Raw genomic sequence first — 16,387 nt, forward strand, 5'->3', positions numbered from 1 at the left:
GCAGGCTAAAATAAAAGGTAGGGAGGAGGGACTTGAGGAAGGGGCATTGGGAATGTGATAGGTGAAAGGAGGTTAAGGTGAGGGTGATAGGTCAGAGAGGGGGTGGGGGTGGAGAGGTCAGGAAGAAGATTGCAGGTCAAGAAGGCAGTGCTGAGTCTGAGGGTTGGGACTGAGAAAAGGTGGGGGAGGGGAAATGAGAAAGATGGATAAATCTGCATTCATCCCTTGTGGTTGGAGGGTTCCTAGGAGGAAGATGAGGTGCTCTTCCTCCAGGCGTCATGTTGCCATGGTCTGGCGATGGAGGAGGCCATCTTTATTTCTTGATGCCAATCATATCCTGCTTAATACTTTGAATAGAGAAGTTATGTCTTATTAAAAGAATACTATAATGTACATATTATCCAGAAATGTCCACAAACTGTAAATCCACTGACTTCTCAAAAACAATTGCTTTGTTGTTCCATGTCCAATGTCATTGAGCCATTTTCATAAATGCCTTGCTCAGTAAGGGTAATTCACTTAATAAAGTGGTTTACCCCAACTACATTACAGGGAATTACCCCTTTTTAGTGGTAAAACCTAGAACTCTAAATTTTCTTCAGCTGACTTTGTTACTTATTATTTAACTTATCTATGCAACACTTTAACCAATCCACTTCACTCGTTATGGACATGAATGGATATCCAGCACAGCATAGTTGAATGATTCTGCAGTTGAAATACTCATTGCTGCGCTGAATCTTCTGGTAACTAGTAAACTTCCCTCTGCCCAGCAATTTCAGACCAATCAGTTCAACTTCAGTGGTGGGGAAAACAATAGAGACAGAAAAGATAGATTTAGTACTTACATGGAAAAACGTGGCTTCTTCAGGAAAAGTCAGTATGGATTTTTAAAGGGGACGTCGTATTTAACTAATTTACTGGAGCTTTTTGAAGGAGTTATAGAAAGGCTTGATGAGGCTAACACTGTTAAGGTGATGTGCATGGACTTTTAGAAGATGTTTGATACTATGCCATACAACAGTCGTGTAAGGAAAGTTATTAGTCATGAAACAAAACAGTCAATAACAACATGAATACAAAATTGGCTGAGTGTTAGGAAACAGAAGGTAATGGCTAATGGATAGTTTTGGGCTGTAGGAAAGTTTGTAATGGAGTTCCCCAGGCGTTGCTATTGGTTTTCTTTGCTTTTCCTGAAATACATTAAAGTTTGAATCCTGATGTGCAGGGCAGCACATTACAGAAAACTGGAAAGAATTGTAAATTGTGAAGAGAACAAAGTAGAACTGAAAAGGACATAGACAAATTGGCAGATTAGTTTCTATACAGTGAAGTGTGAGGTCATACATTTTATTGGTAAGACTGTTGAAAGACAATGTGAAATAGAGGTACAATTCTAAAGGGGGGGTACTGAAGGACCTGGGTATGTACACAGGTCATTGTAAGTGACAGGACAGGTGGAAAGATCAGTGATTAAAGCACACAGTACCAGGAACTTTATTAATAGGGGCTATGAGTACAAGAACAAGGAGGTGATGTCAAACTTGTATTAGACACTTGTTGGATCTCAGCTGGAGTATTGTGTACAGTTGTTGATGTCATGTTATGGAAAGCTATGTTGGAGAGAATGTGGAAGTCTTTTTTTAAGTCATTCATAGGATGTGGATGTCATTGGCCAGGCCAGTACTTATTGCCCATCCTTAATTGAGAGTCAAATATACTGCTGTGGGTCTGGAGACATGTATAAACAAGGCTGAGTAAGGACAGCAGATTTCCTTCTTTCAAGGTCAATAATGAACCTGGTTGGTTTTTCTTGACAATTAGCAGCGGTGTCATGACCATCATTAGGTCTGATTTACAAGAAAGGTTCCAGGGTTGAGGAATTTCAGTTATCAGGATACATTGAAGTTAGGACTGTTTGTCTTGGAGCAAAGAAAGCTGAGCGGAGATGAAATAGAGGTTTTCAAAATCATAAGTAGCTGGTTAGATTAGGTAAGGAGAAACTGTTTCCACTCACAAAAGGAACAAAAAAAAAGTGGGTACACTTGATGCAAGGGCAGAGTGAGAAAAAACATTTTCAATCAGCAAGTAGTTATGATATGGGATACTCTGCCTGGAAATGTGGTGGATGCAGTTTCAGTTGAGGTATTCAAGTGGGCATTGGATGATAACATGGATGAACATAATGTGTGTCGGATAGGGCTAGAGACGAGATTGGCACTAAGTAATAATGCTCTTTTACTGAGCCAGTACAGGCAGAATGGGTCAAATGGCACACACAAACACACACACACAGACACACAGACACACACACACACACACACACACACAGGCAAACACACACACACATACATACACACACACTCACTTACAATATAAAATTTCTGTGATTCACTTGATCGTTAGCACCACCTTTGCCTTCTGAACCTTCGATGTCATGTGTTATTTTGCAAACTTTGTTATTCTATTTAGGAGAATATATTACAAAATGGTATTTCAAGTTGATCTCAAACACTTGTTGAGAATACCCTGGACATTCCTGGGGTTCACTCTTTATTGTAATTCTCTAATTCCTGTTGTCTGTTTTAATTGCCAGAGATATCTCTATTGTCACTTTTTCCTATTATCATAGAAACATAGAATCCCTACAGTGTGAAACCAGGTCATTTGGCCCAACAAGTCCACACTGACCCTCCAAAGAGTCCCACCCAGACCCACTACCCTACCCTATTATTTTACATTTCCCCTGACTAATGCATCTAACCTACACATCCCTGAACACTATGGGCAATTTAGCATGACCAATCCATCAAACCTGCACATCTTTGGACTGTGGGAGGAAACCAGAGCACCCGGAGGAAACCAATGCAAACACGGGGAGAATGTGCAAACTCCACACAGACAGTTGCCCAAGGCTGAACCCCACCTGGGTCCCTGGCACTGTGAAGCAGCAGTGCTAACCACTGGGTCACTGTGCCGCCTTTTTATGATCCTCCTTTTGTAATGATGCTTTCAGGCTATATCTAGGCAGTCTTGTAATGCCACTAAATTGTATCTTCCGCTCTGTGAGTTACAGCTGAATGCCCTAGTGAAGCCAAGAAGGTCACTGGAAATGAATTATTTTCTCAGGAATCTTGTAAAGGTTTCTGACATCTAGTCCAAGGCATGCTTCTTTCTGAAAATCTAGCTCCAGTTAATATTAGGAATAATGCTCAACACTGTGACTCTGACCAACAATTTAAAGGCGAGCACTGAATTACAAATCTCCACAAAGAAATTTTTTGCAATCTTGCAAATAGTTTATTAAATTCCGTGATGCATTCTTCTATTAAATATGACAGATTTCACTAGGTGAAACCATGTTAATTCAAATATCTTATTAATGAGATAGAAATAGTCGGCTTAGTATAGAAAGCAGGTGTAGATTAAAGAGAAGTGGCTTGTTTTCTGAATTTATTGAAGTGTGACCACACCTCCTATGCATTTAATTGGTCATATTTCTCATAATATTTGCTCATAAACTTTAATACAATTTCCAAGTTTTCGTCAGTGTCCAATTGTTGAGCTTTCAGCTCTAAGGACACGTAATCTTGCTTTTACCAAGGCATCCCTTGGTTTTCTCTTGATTAAGGTGTAACCCATGTCCACATGTCCACTTCATCTTTCTGTTGATCATATGTTTCAGCTTCACAAAACATCAGTGGGTAATAGAATCCCAACGCTTTATGCTTGGTTTCAGCCATTCTTCCCCAAAGTAACTTCAATAACAATTGTCTGTATAAAAATAATACTTAGTTTCAATCGTAAACTTTAGGCAACCATCCTCTGCTGCCAAAGTCAGTCTAGATCCAAATTCATCAATGAGATAGAATGCAAGGCACCACTCTTTATGCATGGAGTTTATTAACTACTCAGCCTTACAGCTCATTCCACCAACCAGGCTCACCTGCACCCCCTTTTTTTAATTTTGAAACCCATCACCAAATCACTTATTCGACTACTCAAACAATAAGTTATAAGCACAGCCTACTGGACATAAATGTAACAGCAGAAGAGAAGAATACAGTCAGTAGCTATTAACTCGTAAGCAGCCTTCTGCCTGGACTTGCTAATGGCTATCTTAGCTAAGTCCAGGAACTGGTCCCCAAATCGACCTTCTGTCTTCTACACCAGGTTCCTGTGCTCCCTTTTATTACAACCAAGCCAAGAGGTATTTCTATTGCTCAAGAATGGTATGACATACCTCTGGGACAGGAGGAAGTTTGGCCTCTTGAACCTAGAGACAGGGACTCCACCACTGCAGCACAAAAGCTCACTACCCAGTTTTTTTTATAAACCAGAGATGTTTTCATGCGGTAAAGAATGGTGTTTCTCTATCATCGAGGCTCATGTGTTACCTTTTTCCTTTATCCCACAGCACTAATTCACCAGTGTTTCTAATTAACAATTCATACGCAAAAACCCATCAGAAGCATCACAATTTCATCAAAACGGAGGGAAAAGGTATGGGGCCAATGGAAGGGACTAAACCCTAATGGAATTGGGGGTGGGGATGGGGCTTGTTCCCAGCTGATTATTAATCAGTCAACTCCAATCACCTAGGTAATGTGCTTGCTATACTAACAGGCATCATGGGTAATTTATAGCTTCTGGTTTACTACTTCTGTGGTGCAGTGGTAATGCCCCTACCCCTGAGCCAGGAGGCCCAGGTTCAAGTCTCACCTGTTCCAGGAGTGTGTGATAACATCTCTGAACAGGTTCATTATAAAATATCCAATTTGCTACAAGAAAAGCTTTGGCAGTACCCTGGTACTGTTTCAGACTGCTAGTTCATAAACGTACACCTTAGCTAAATAAAATTGCAATTCACTTTATTGTTCAAATCTGTTCTCCCTCTAATAGCTTTGATTGTTTGGCAGCTGATATGAATGTCTGCACAGTTTTATTTGATCGACTTCCAAACATTTGGCCTAGTATGTGTAGTAATGACAAAGAAAGGCTTCCTTGTAACATGTAGTTAAAGGAACCATCATCAATAAATCTCGATGTGCTTTACACAGTTTGTTAGAAATAAAATGTCAGGCAAAATAAAAAAAATCAGATCCTATTTAGAGTAGAAAAAAACAACATTTTCATTATGTCTCTGTATATTCTAAAACAAACGTATTCAATTCAGAGCTGAACGTGGTGTAGGTTCTGTCTCTCTGGTGCCCATTGTGTATTCAGCCTTTCTCAGAAGTCTTAGATCAATAGTAGAGAGAGAGAACCACAGAACCCAGTGACCAAAAGCTGAATGCTTTGATGGCTGACAGGTACAGACTCCTCCACAAGCATGAAAAAGAATTGCAAATGATTTTGCTGACAGAACACATCTTCTCCGTGTTTGGTCTGGGCCAGATGTGCTACAGGCTGCTATGGAAATGTCTGCTGATGACAGGTTCACTTTATATCACTGAAGTTTTTTTTAGAAAAAGCATTAGTGAACGACTAGCAGACTTTCTACCTTTAGAAAATACAGTGTGGTTCTATATACAGGGCTTTTCAAATTTATGAATTCCACACTTAGTGTGTTAATTATCAGATTTGCTATTGAGCTTCTTTATAAAACATTGCACTGTTGACCAGTGTTTTCCCAAAAACGTCTTTACATGTAAATGTAAATCTATAGTCGCACCTTGTAATATCAGTCATTTTATTAATCTGACAATTTTGATATCCAGCAAGAATTTAGACAAAACAGATTGTGCAATTTGTATTAACTTCCTGAAATTGACATCGATGTTAATTCAATGACCTCATTAATATGATAGAGGTAGTCAATTTGTTGTAGAATGCAAATGAAGATTAAAGGGAACTGGATTGTTTTCCCAACAAATTACCATAGTTAGAACTAGGTCAGTGTTTGTCTTATGCAGGTACAATTGTCTGGTACCACGGCTATATTATTAAATCAATGAGTTAACTACTTGATATGAACTGTCTTTTGTTTATTATTAAAGTTATAAACTAGTCAGTAAAGTGGAACATAGTGATATGTATTACAATTAGTGCACTGAATTTTACGATATTTTGGCAGTGTCATTTTCGTTGAGTTGTATTGAGGGTTTCTCTCCATGACATCTAACAGGCTTGTTGCAATTGTTCCAAACCCGCCTCATTAATGACATACCCAGTTCCTAAGGTGACGTTCTCATCCGATGTCGGCCTGATTCTTGCACTGGATTATCTCAAAACTTCATGGATATCCCAGAATTCCCCAGCACCACTGGCACTGGTGCCATCTTTAAAAGGCCATCGAATACCTGGAGCAGCTCTGGCTTTCTGAAGTTACCCTGCCCAGCTGCACGTGCTCCTTGAAGCCATGGCTGATGGAGCTGCAATTCACCAACAGGAGATACAATGGAGATCTGTCCTTCTGCCCCAGGACAAACAGGAGCCCACAACATCAGGCCCTGACAACCTGGCCTGAGGTCCCCATCAATGTCAGTGGTGAAACTCCCAGCGGTTCAGAAAGAAAGACCTACTCCACTCTGCCAGACTAAGTGCTACCACCTTACCTCTGCTACCTAATACTCACTGTATCTCTGCCAATGCACACACCTCTAGGCACGTGCTCCAGCACTCGCAATATGGCATACCACATCCCAATTGATCACTCTCACCGACACCAAACACAGCATTCCTAAACCTACATGGTCTCTGTGCTGACTACTCACTCACTTGGGGTATTCCACCCACCTTCTTCCCCATCATCGACAGCACCAACAGCTGTCCACTTTCACTCAATTCCTGCTTTTCTTTCACTGACGCAGAAAACATTCCATACTGGGGCAGAAGGGTTTAAGAAAGGTGGTGAGGGGCCCAATACCCAGTTTTAGATTAGATTAGATTAGATTACCTACAGTATGGAAACAGGCCCTTTGTCCCAACTATCCACACCAACCGTCCAAAGAGTAACCCACCCAGACCCATTCCCGCACCCTATATTTACCCCTAACGAATGCACCCACCCTATGGGCAATTTAGCATGGCCAATTTACTTGACCTGCACATGTTTTGGATTGTGGGAGGAAACCAGATCACCCAGAGGAAATGCACAAGACATGGGGAGAATGTGCAAACTCCACACAGACAGTCACCCCAGGCTGGAATTGAAACTGGGTCCCTGGCGCTGTGAGGCTGCAGTGCTAACCACTGAGCCACTGTGCCACCCCTGGCAGTTCTTAAGAGGAAAGTGTCCTGACACTGGCCAGAGAAGAAATGGCCTGGTGGAATTATTGCTACCAATCCAGAGAGCTAGGGAATGTTCTTGGGTCATGAGTTTGAATACAACTGTGGCAGATGGTTGAATTTGAGTCCTAGAGTCATACAATATGGAAACAGACCCTTCGATCCAACTCGTCCAAGCCGACCAGGTTTCCCTAACTAAACTAGTCCCACTTGCCTGCATTTGGCCCAGATCCCTCCAAACATTTCTTATTCATGTATCTGCCCAAATGTCTTTTTAATATTGCAACTGTACTTGCAGCTACCATTCACTCTTGCAGTTCCTTCCACATATGAGCCACCGTCTATGTGAAAAAGATTGTCCCTCAGGTTCCTTTTAAATCCTTTTCTTCTCACTTTGAAAATATGCCCTCGAGTTTTGAGCTTCCCTATCCTAGGGAAAAGAACTTTGTTATTCATCTTATCATGTGCCCCTCATGATTTTATATCCCCCTATATAGTTATCCCACAAATCGCACGCTTGAGTAAAAAACGTTCCAGCCTATTTAGCCTCTCCAACTAACTCAAGCCTCCCAGTTGCGGTAACATTCTTGTAAATCTTTTCTGCATCCTCTCCAATTTAATAGTATCGTCCCTACAGAACAGCGATTGGAACTGTACACAGTACTCCAAAAGGGGCCACAGCAATGTCTTGTATAACTGCAACATGGCTGCACAACTCCTATACTTAATGGTATGAGCAATGAAGGCAAGGATGCTAAACACTTTCTTAACTACCCTATCTACCTGTGACGCAACTATGTACCTGAACCCCTCGGTCTCACTGTTTGACAACCTCCCCAGGGCACTACCATTAACTGAATGCCATTAACTTGTTTGTCTTACCAAAATGCAACACCCTGCATTTATCCAAATTAAACTCCATCTGCCACTCCTTGACAAATTGGCCCAAATGATCAAGATCTCTTTGTAATCTTAGATAAATAAATGTAGAATTAACTGTCAAATGATAACCATAAAACCACTGTCAATTGTTGGAAAAATGAATCTGGTTCACTAATGTCCTTCAGAGAAGGAAATCTGCCATCCTTCCTCATCTGGCCTATACGTGACTCCAGGCTTGCATCAGTGTGATTGACACTTAATTGCCTTCTCGGCAATTAGGGATGGGCAATAAATGCAGACCAGACAATAACGCCCACATCTCAACAGAGAATTGAAAAAAAACCTCCATTACCTAAGCTTTCGTTTTGAGCACCAACAGTAACACAACCCAGGGACCAGGGACATTGGACCCATTCTAGGTGCCACTTTGTTACAAGGAGTCTCCAGGGCAGTGCCAGGTACCATTCAGCCAGAGGCACAGACCTTGCAGAACTCTCCTCTCAGGACTGTGTCTTACATTGCCACCATCTCTACTATCCTCAACTCTGAAGAAGACCAGGTTGAGGAGAGTCAAGAAGAGTCCTTCAGGCAAAAGAACTGCAAGGGCAACAGGCTGCAGTGTAGGGCAAGCACTTGTTACTCCAGATGCAGAATCTGGGACTACATTGGTTTGTAAGAGAAAATGAAGGAAAAATCCTTTTGAGGGCACATTAGGGGCGCAGATAATATATTATTATTCATTATTGCTCACATTCATAAATAGATGTGCAAGGTTATTTGCATCTCTATGTCGCCACAAGTTTCACCATGAACAATGAAGCCACCTTTGCATCAGTTCACTTTTGTTCCCCCAAACCCCAAGTAAATGAAGTGAACACATTGTAGCGATTACATTCTATCTTTCTGTATTTTGTAATTGTGGACAGAAATTGGGCAAGGATTGTTTTAGAAACCAAGGAATCTGGAAAGGCTTTTTCAAAATAAGTTGCTGTCACTCATTGTAAGTGCTGTTTATACTGCTGCTTGTTCAAGCAGTAGGGTATGTGTAGTTGTAGACACGTTGGAGCCCGGGAACATGAATAAATTAGAACATAGAAAAGTAGAGCACAGAACAGGCCCTTTGGCCCATGATGTTGTGCCGAGGTTTAATCCTAATGTAAAATATAGCAACTTAACCTACACACCCCTCAACTCACTGCTCTCCATGTGCATGTCTAGCAGTCGCTTAAATGTCCCCAATGACTCTGCTTCCACCACCACAGCTGGCAACACATTCCATGCATTCACAAGTCTCTGCATAAAGAACCTACCTCTGACGTCTCCTTTATACCTTTCTCCTTATATCTTCAAACTATGATTCCTCATACTAGTCAATCCTACCCTGGGGAAAAGTCTCTGGCTATTGACTCTATCTATTCCACTCATTATTTTGTACACATTGATCAGGTTTCCTCTCTTCCTCCATCTCTCCAGAGAGAAAAGTCCGAGCTTATTCAACCTTTCTTCATCAGGCAAGCCCTCCAGTCCAGGCAGCATCCTGGTAAACCTTCCTTGCACCCTCTCCAAAGCCTCTGTATCTTTCCTATAGTCGGGTGACCAGAACTGGACACAATATTCCAAGTATGGTCTCACCAGGGACTTGTAGAGCTGTAGCAAAACCACGTGGCATTTAAACTCAATCCCCCTGTTAATGAAAGCCAAAAAACCATATGCTGTCTTAACAACCCTATCCACATGGGTGGCAACTTTACACACCAAGATCCCGCTGTTCCTCCACACTGCCAAGAATCCTGTTTTTAATCCTATATTCAGCATTTGAGTTTGACCTTCCAAAATGCATCACTTTGCATTTTGGAAGGTTGAACTCCATCTGCCATTTCTCAGCCCAGCTCTGTATCCTGTCTATATCGTGCTGCAGCCTGCAGTAGCCCTCTATACTATCAATGACACCTCTTACCTTTGTGTCATCTGCAAATTTACTCACCACTCCTCAACCTCCTCATCCAAGTCATTTATAAAAACTACAAAGAGCAGAGGCCCAAGAACAGAGCCCTGCAGGACCCCACTCAACACTGACCTCCAGGTAGAATATTTCCCATCTACAACCACTCTCTGCCTTCTGTCAGCCAACCAATTCTGAATCCAGATAGCCAAATCTCCCTGTATCTCATACTTCTTGATTTTATGAATGAGCCTACCATGGGGAACCTTGCGACTCAGATGGCAACAAGCAGCTGACTGGTCTGTGGAATGGTAACTAGTAGATGGTCTTTTGTGCACCAATAACTATGTGACTGGATCCCAGGCAGCTGAGCAACTTCTGGGCATGCATATAGCTTGTGGCTGTGCCACCCCACTGAGGCAGAACATTGGCATGTGTGGTAATACACTGTGCCGCTTGGAAGCCAGTTCGTTGTTCACCATCACTGAACTCCCATGACCTTGTGGCTTTATTCTCTTAGTAAATCCCCTGGATTTCACAGTTTGTCTATTTAAAAGAAATAAATGAAATGGGTCCCTGGCCAGACCATAACATAAATAATGCTGCTTGGTCCAGGATTTGAACAGGAGAGTGGAATCCATTCTGAGTTCCATGCAACTGAGCATTGACTTCCAACAGAAACAAAGTGATGTGTTTGCAATCAATGATGATCTGAATTAAGGAAACCCATCATCACAAAACCATGAGTGAGTGCCGCCTGCTGATTTCTGGCAAGAGAGAAACATACCTAGTTCCTCAGTGAATTTTCCTACAACAGTGTAAGGCAATTAAACCGTGAAATGTTGCAGCCTACTTATGCTCCTGTGTTATGTTTCGATATCCCTGCAGTAAATTTCTACTCACCTTATATGACTTGCAATACTTTCAATTTTGATAGTCTCCAACACATAGTCAGTCATTGGAGTTGAACTCCCATTGTGAGAGCAAAGGAAGGGAAATGTCAGCTGTTTGACCCTCTGTGAAAGGACTATAGACTCACACATTTGTGAATGAGTGACCAAATGTTTTCATCACCAAAGAGCATATTGATGAAGATATCTATGTTTTAATCATTGGAAAAGATTGACAGCATTATGTCACTGTCAAAGGAAATGATTGCACATCTACATTTATGATATAAACACAGAAAATGCTGGAAAATCTCTGGCAATGTCTGCAGAGAGAGAAAAACAGAGTTAATGTTTCGATTCTGATTCAAACCTTCTTCAGAAAGGAAGACTAAATTTCCTGTAATGGACTTGAAAGGTTAACATTATTGACACTCCCCTGCAATGCTGTCTGAATCTGCTGAGTTTCTCCAGCATTCGCTGTGTTTGTTTCAGATTTCCAGAATCCACAATATTTTGCTCAGATTTAAGAAATGTTTGATTTAACAATGGTTGATATAATTCACCTTGACTTCATTAAAAAGAATGACTTATGCCTAGCCAGCTAATTCAACTCTATATAATAATACAGTTCTCAACTTTTTCCAAGTAGACACTTAAAACATGCAGAACAACTCATGTTCTTTAGACAGTACCTTCTAAACCCACAACATATATCACTTGAAAGGACTAGGGCAACAGATACGTGAGAATTCCATCATTTGCACATTCCCCTCAAAGCGACATATAATGCTGAATTGGAACATTCTTTCATCGTCACAGGACCAAATCCTGGTGCTTGTTCTCTAACAGAGTTGTGGAAGTACCTATACCACTGAGACTGTAGTGCTTCAAGAAAGTAGCTCCAACTTCCCAAATGCAATTCAAGATGGGAAATAAATACTGACCTAGCCAGCAATACCCACCATCTGTGAATGAATTAAAGATCATCTGGATTAAATTATAAAATGATAAAACTATAAGATGTAGGGCCATAGTTCAGCCATTTGGCCCATGATGTCTGCTCTGACATTCGATCATGGCTGAAATGCTTCTCAACCCCATTTTCCTGCCTTCTCCCACTAACCTTTGAACCCCTTATTAATCAAGAATTTATATATCTCTGTCTTAAATACACTCAATGACTTTTGTGGCAATAAATTCCACAGATTCACCACCTTCTGACTGAAGATATTGCTCACCACCTCACTTCTAAAGGATCAGCCTTTCACACTGAAAGTGTGCCCTCAGCTCCTCATCTTTCCTACTAGTGGAAATATCTCCTCATGTCCACTCTATTCCAAGTCTCTCAGCACTCTGTAAGTTTCAAAAAGATGCCAGCTCAACCTTCTAAATTCCATAAAGTACATCATCCCCAGGTTAATTCATATAAACCTCCTCCGGACCTCTTCCAAGGCCAGCGCATCTTTCCTGAGATATGGAGCCCAAAACTGCTCACAATATTCCAAATGTAGTATGATCAGTGCCTCATACAGCCACCACCTGCCATCCTGAAAGAGACCCCTATATCCTTGTATCCCTACTCTCTACCTTCTGCCAGTCAGCCAATCCTCTATACAGGCCTGGTAAAAACAAGGACTGCAGATGCTGGAAACCAGAGTCTAGATTAGAGTGGTGCTGAAGGGCTTTTGCCCGAAACATCGATTTTCCTGCTCCTCGGATGCTGCCTGACCTGCTGTGCTTTTCCAGCACCACTCTAATCCAGACTCTTATACAGGCCAATTCATCGCCTCTAACGTCATGGGCTGTTATCTTATTTCGCAGCCTCCTGTACAGCACTTTGTCAAAAGCTTTCTGGAAATCCAAATAAATCACGTCCACTGGCTCTCCTTTGTCTAACTTTCTCTTTACCTCCTCAAAGAATTCTGATAGATTTGTCGGGCATGATCTCTCCTTGATGAAGCCATGCTGATTGAGCCCTAATTTAAGAGGCATTTTCAACTACTCTGCAATCTCATCTTTAAATAATAGGCTCAGAATATATCAAAATTTTCCATAAATCAATGTTGTTTTATGGGTACCTTGCCTTTAAGACAGTTCACCTTTAAAGACTCCATGTGTGCACACAATGTCGTGCTTCTCCCTGACTGGCTGTTTGCTTTGGCTGTGCAAGCTGCCCTCACAGAAATCATTTGGTTGTTGTAATGGCTGTTTCTTAACTTGTAATGTGTTTTACTCTTTTAATAAACCAACCCATGGAGTTAGTCAATTCCTGCTGAATGACTGATTATTAGATCATTTTATCATTAACATGGCAACCAACATTACCAGTAAACTGCATGCATGCACGACCGCGTACTGAAGAAATGAAACTCGTGCATATTCCCTGATTGTTTTTGCACTGGATGGCCACTCCAAGCAGCCGGAGGAGGAATCCACCCCAGACCTCCATGCAGCACCTTCCTGATGGACATATACAGACAGCTTATGAATCCCAGCTTCCTCCATGCATTAGAAGAATGCCCAGGTCTTCTAAACTCACTACTTGGCCTTGCAATTGCTTCCAGCCCCAGCCAAATTGTAAAATTTATGATCACTGAAGCAAACTCTGCAAAGAGGAAGAAGCCATGTCACATCGCCTCCAGGTGGGGACTTGAGTCAAACACTGTAGGATCAGGATCAGGGAGTCTTGAGGAGTCTACAGTCTTCTCAGCAGTGACCAGCAGGATCAGGCATGAGGTCTGGGAACCAGGCAGCCATCACAGAAGGAAGTAACGTGAAGCAAGTAGCAAGTTGGATTTCTTTTTGTTTTGTTTTCTTGATAAATTTAAAATATATCCGAAAGAAAGCAAATGAGCCTTCAACAAAGAAATCCTACAATCATTTCAAAAGGGAATGGCTTTCTGAGGTCCATGAAACCAAAATGCCACCTTCAACACAGAAACAGAATGTACAAATTGGTGAGATATTTACTTATTGTGAAACAGGTGATCCTGAGCTGCTGAAAGTTTGCTTTAATAGTGTCTTACTTGCAGTAAAGTTAAATGCGTCCATGCCTCTCCATGCAAGATGGTGCTGATCCTGCAGGGAAGGATGTCATGAAACTCGACAGGATTCAGAAAAGATTTACAAGGATGTTGTCAAGGTTGGAGGATTTGAGCAATGGGGGAGGCTGAATAGGCTGGAGATATTTTCCCTGGAGTGTTGGAGGCTGAGAGATTATGAAATCATGAGGGACATAGATAGAGTGAATAGCCAAGGTCTTTTCCCTGGGGTGGGTGATTCCAAAACTTGAGGGCATAGGTTTAGGGTGAGAGGGGAAAATTTCAAAGGGACCGAAGGGCAACCTTTTCACACAGAAGATGTTGTGTGTATTATGTGAGCTGCCAGAGGAAGTGGTGGAGGCTGTTACAATTACAGCATTTAATCAGCATCTGTATGAGTCTATAAATAGGAAGGGTTTAGAGGGATGTGGGCCAAATGCTGGAAAATGGGACTAGATTAGGTTAGGATATCTGGTCAGCATGGACCAGTTGGACCAAAGGGCCTGTTTCCATGCTGTACATCTCTATGAATCTGTGACTCTATGTGGTGAAGTACACAGCAATTACTGAGAGTTGGCACAGCAAGAATTATGCCTTAATATTTGGAGAGTTCATCGTACAGAGACAGTTCCTGGATGAAATGCGCAAATGTGTTTTCATACATTGTTAGTGGATGGAAGTATGGACATTTCAGTCATAAAAAACACTATTGATTTTGTACATCAGGTTTTGACCAGAATCTGAACTTGCTTACAAGATTGTCTTTGTAGAAATTTTGAAACTGACTGCTTGTGACAGTGCCTCTAATATGACAGCAATCGTGCAAATCTTATATGAACAATGACCTTGACTTACAGAAGATGGTGAGGTTTTCATCAGACAGAGGTTCTGTTAAGCTGGGAAAGAAAAATGAAGTGGCGACATTTTTGAGATTTGTTGGAACAGCATTGCATTGTTCATAGTGAAGATCTGGGAACTGACAATGTTTGGACAGAAGCATCATTTATACAAAATATTGAAAGTCTTCTAAGAGTAGTGTAAACAATGTTGAGCAGATCAAATGGGAAGAAAGGATAATTTGAAGATATTTTCAAAGTCGCAGAGTGTAACACTTGGTTGCTAAGAAATTTGGAGAAATAGGAGAAAACAGGTATTGAGATGAGGAACAGCCATGACCATATTAAATGGCAGAGCAGACTCAAACTACTGAATGGCCTACTCCTGCTCCTGGTTTTTACATACATACTGTGTCTAAAAGAGCATGTCAGAGTTGAGAAATTTGTAGTGCTAATCCAACTCCTTTCTCCGAAATGCTTATCCACCACCTAAAGGACACAAGGTAGGAATATGATGGAATACTCTCCACTTTCCTGGATGGATGCAATTCCAACATTAGTCAAGAAGCTTGACAAATCAGGACAATGTAATAAAACAAAAAAAAACTGTGAATACTGAAGATCTGAAGCAGAAACAGAAACTGCTGGAGAAATTCGGCTGGTCTAGCAGTGTCAGTTCTGAAAACGCGTCATTGGACTCAAGATGTTAACTCTATTTCTCTCACTAGAGATGCTGCTGGACCTGCAGAGTTCCTCCAGATTTTCTGTTTTTGTATCATCCTGGACAAAGCAGCCTGATTGACCCCATCAACCACCTTTAAAACTGATGCCCCTCAGCATCAATATGCAGTGGCTGCAGGTGTGTGCCATTTATAAGGTGTACTGCAAAAAAACCCACTTACTGTCTTCTGACAGTACCTTCCAAAGTCACGACCACTACTGTCTAGAAGGACAAGGGTAGCAGATATACAGGAACACCACCATCTGCATGTTTTCCTTTAAGTCAAGCATTATCCAAACTTGGCAAAATGTCAGATTTTCTCTAGTGTCATTGGGTCAAAATCCTGAACTCCCTTTCAAACATGACTGTTACTGCCTCTACCCCATAGACATTGTAGCAGTTCAGGAATACAACCCACCACCATTTACTTCAGGGCAATTAGCCAATGACACTCAGATTCCACAAACATATTTTAAAAATCTCTCCTCATTATTTAGCTCTTGAAGTTAATGATCATTCTGGTAAGTCTATACTGTATTTCTTTCATAGCCAATATATATGTCCTTAGTTGCACCCAAAACTCATATTAGTCTAAACTGATTGAAATGATGCTTTGTATAACTAAGTGGATAAAGAATGGAGCTGGAAAAAACACAACAAGTCAAGCAGCATCAGAGGAGAAGGGGAGTCAACGTTTCAGGTCAACCTTACATCAGGATTGGGGGAGGCGAAGGGGGCTGCAAAATAAATAGAGGGAGGGGGTGGGGCTGGGGGAAAGGTGGATGGGATGGTGATAGGTGGATGTAGGTAAGAGGTTGCTGTGATTGATCAGTGGGAAACATGGA

This window comes from Chiloscyllium punctatum, chromosome 3 (assembly GCF_047496795.1).
Source record: "Chiloscyllium punctatum isolate Juve2018m chromosome 3, sChiPun1.3, whole genome shotgun sequence".
Taxonomy (NCBI): domain Eukaryota; kingdom Metazoa; phylum Chordata; class Chondrichthyes; order Orectolobiformes; family Hemiscylliidae; genus Chiloscyllium; species Chiloscyllium punctatum.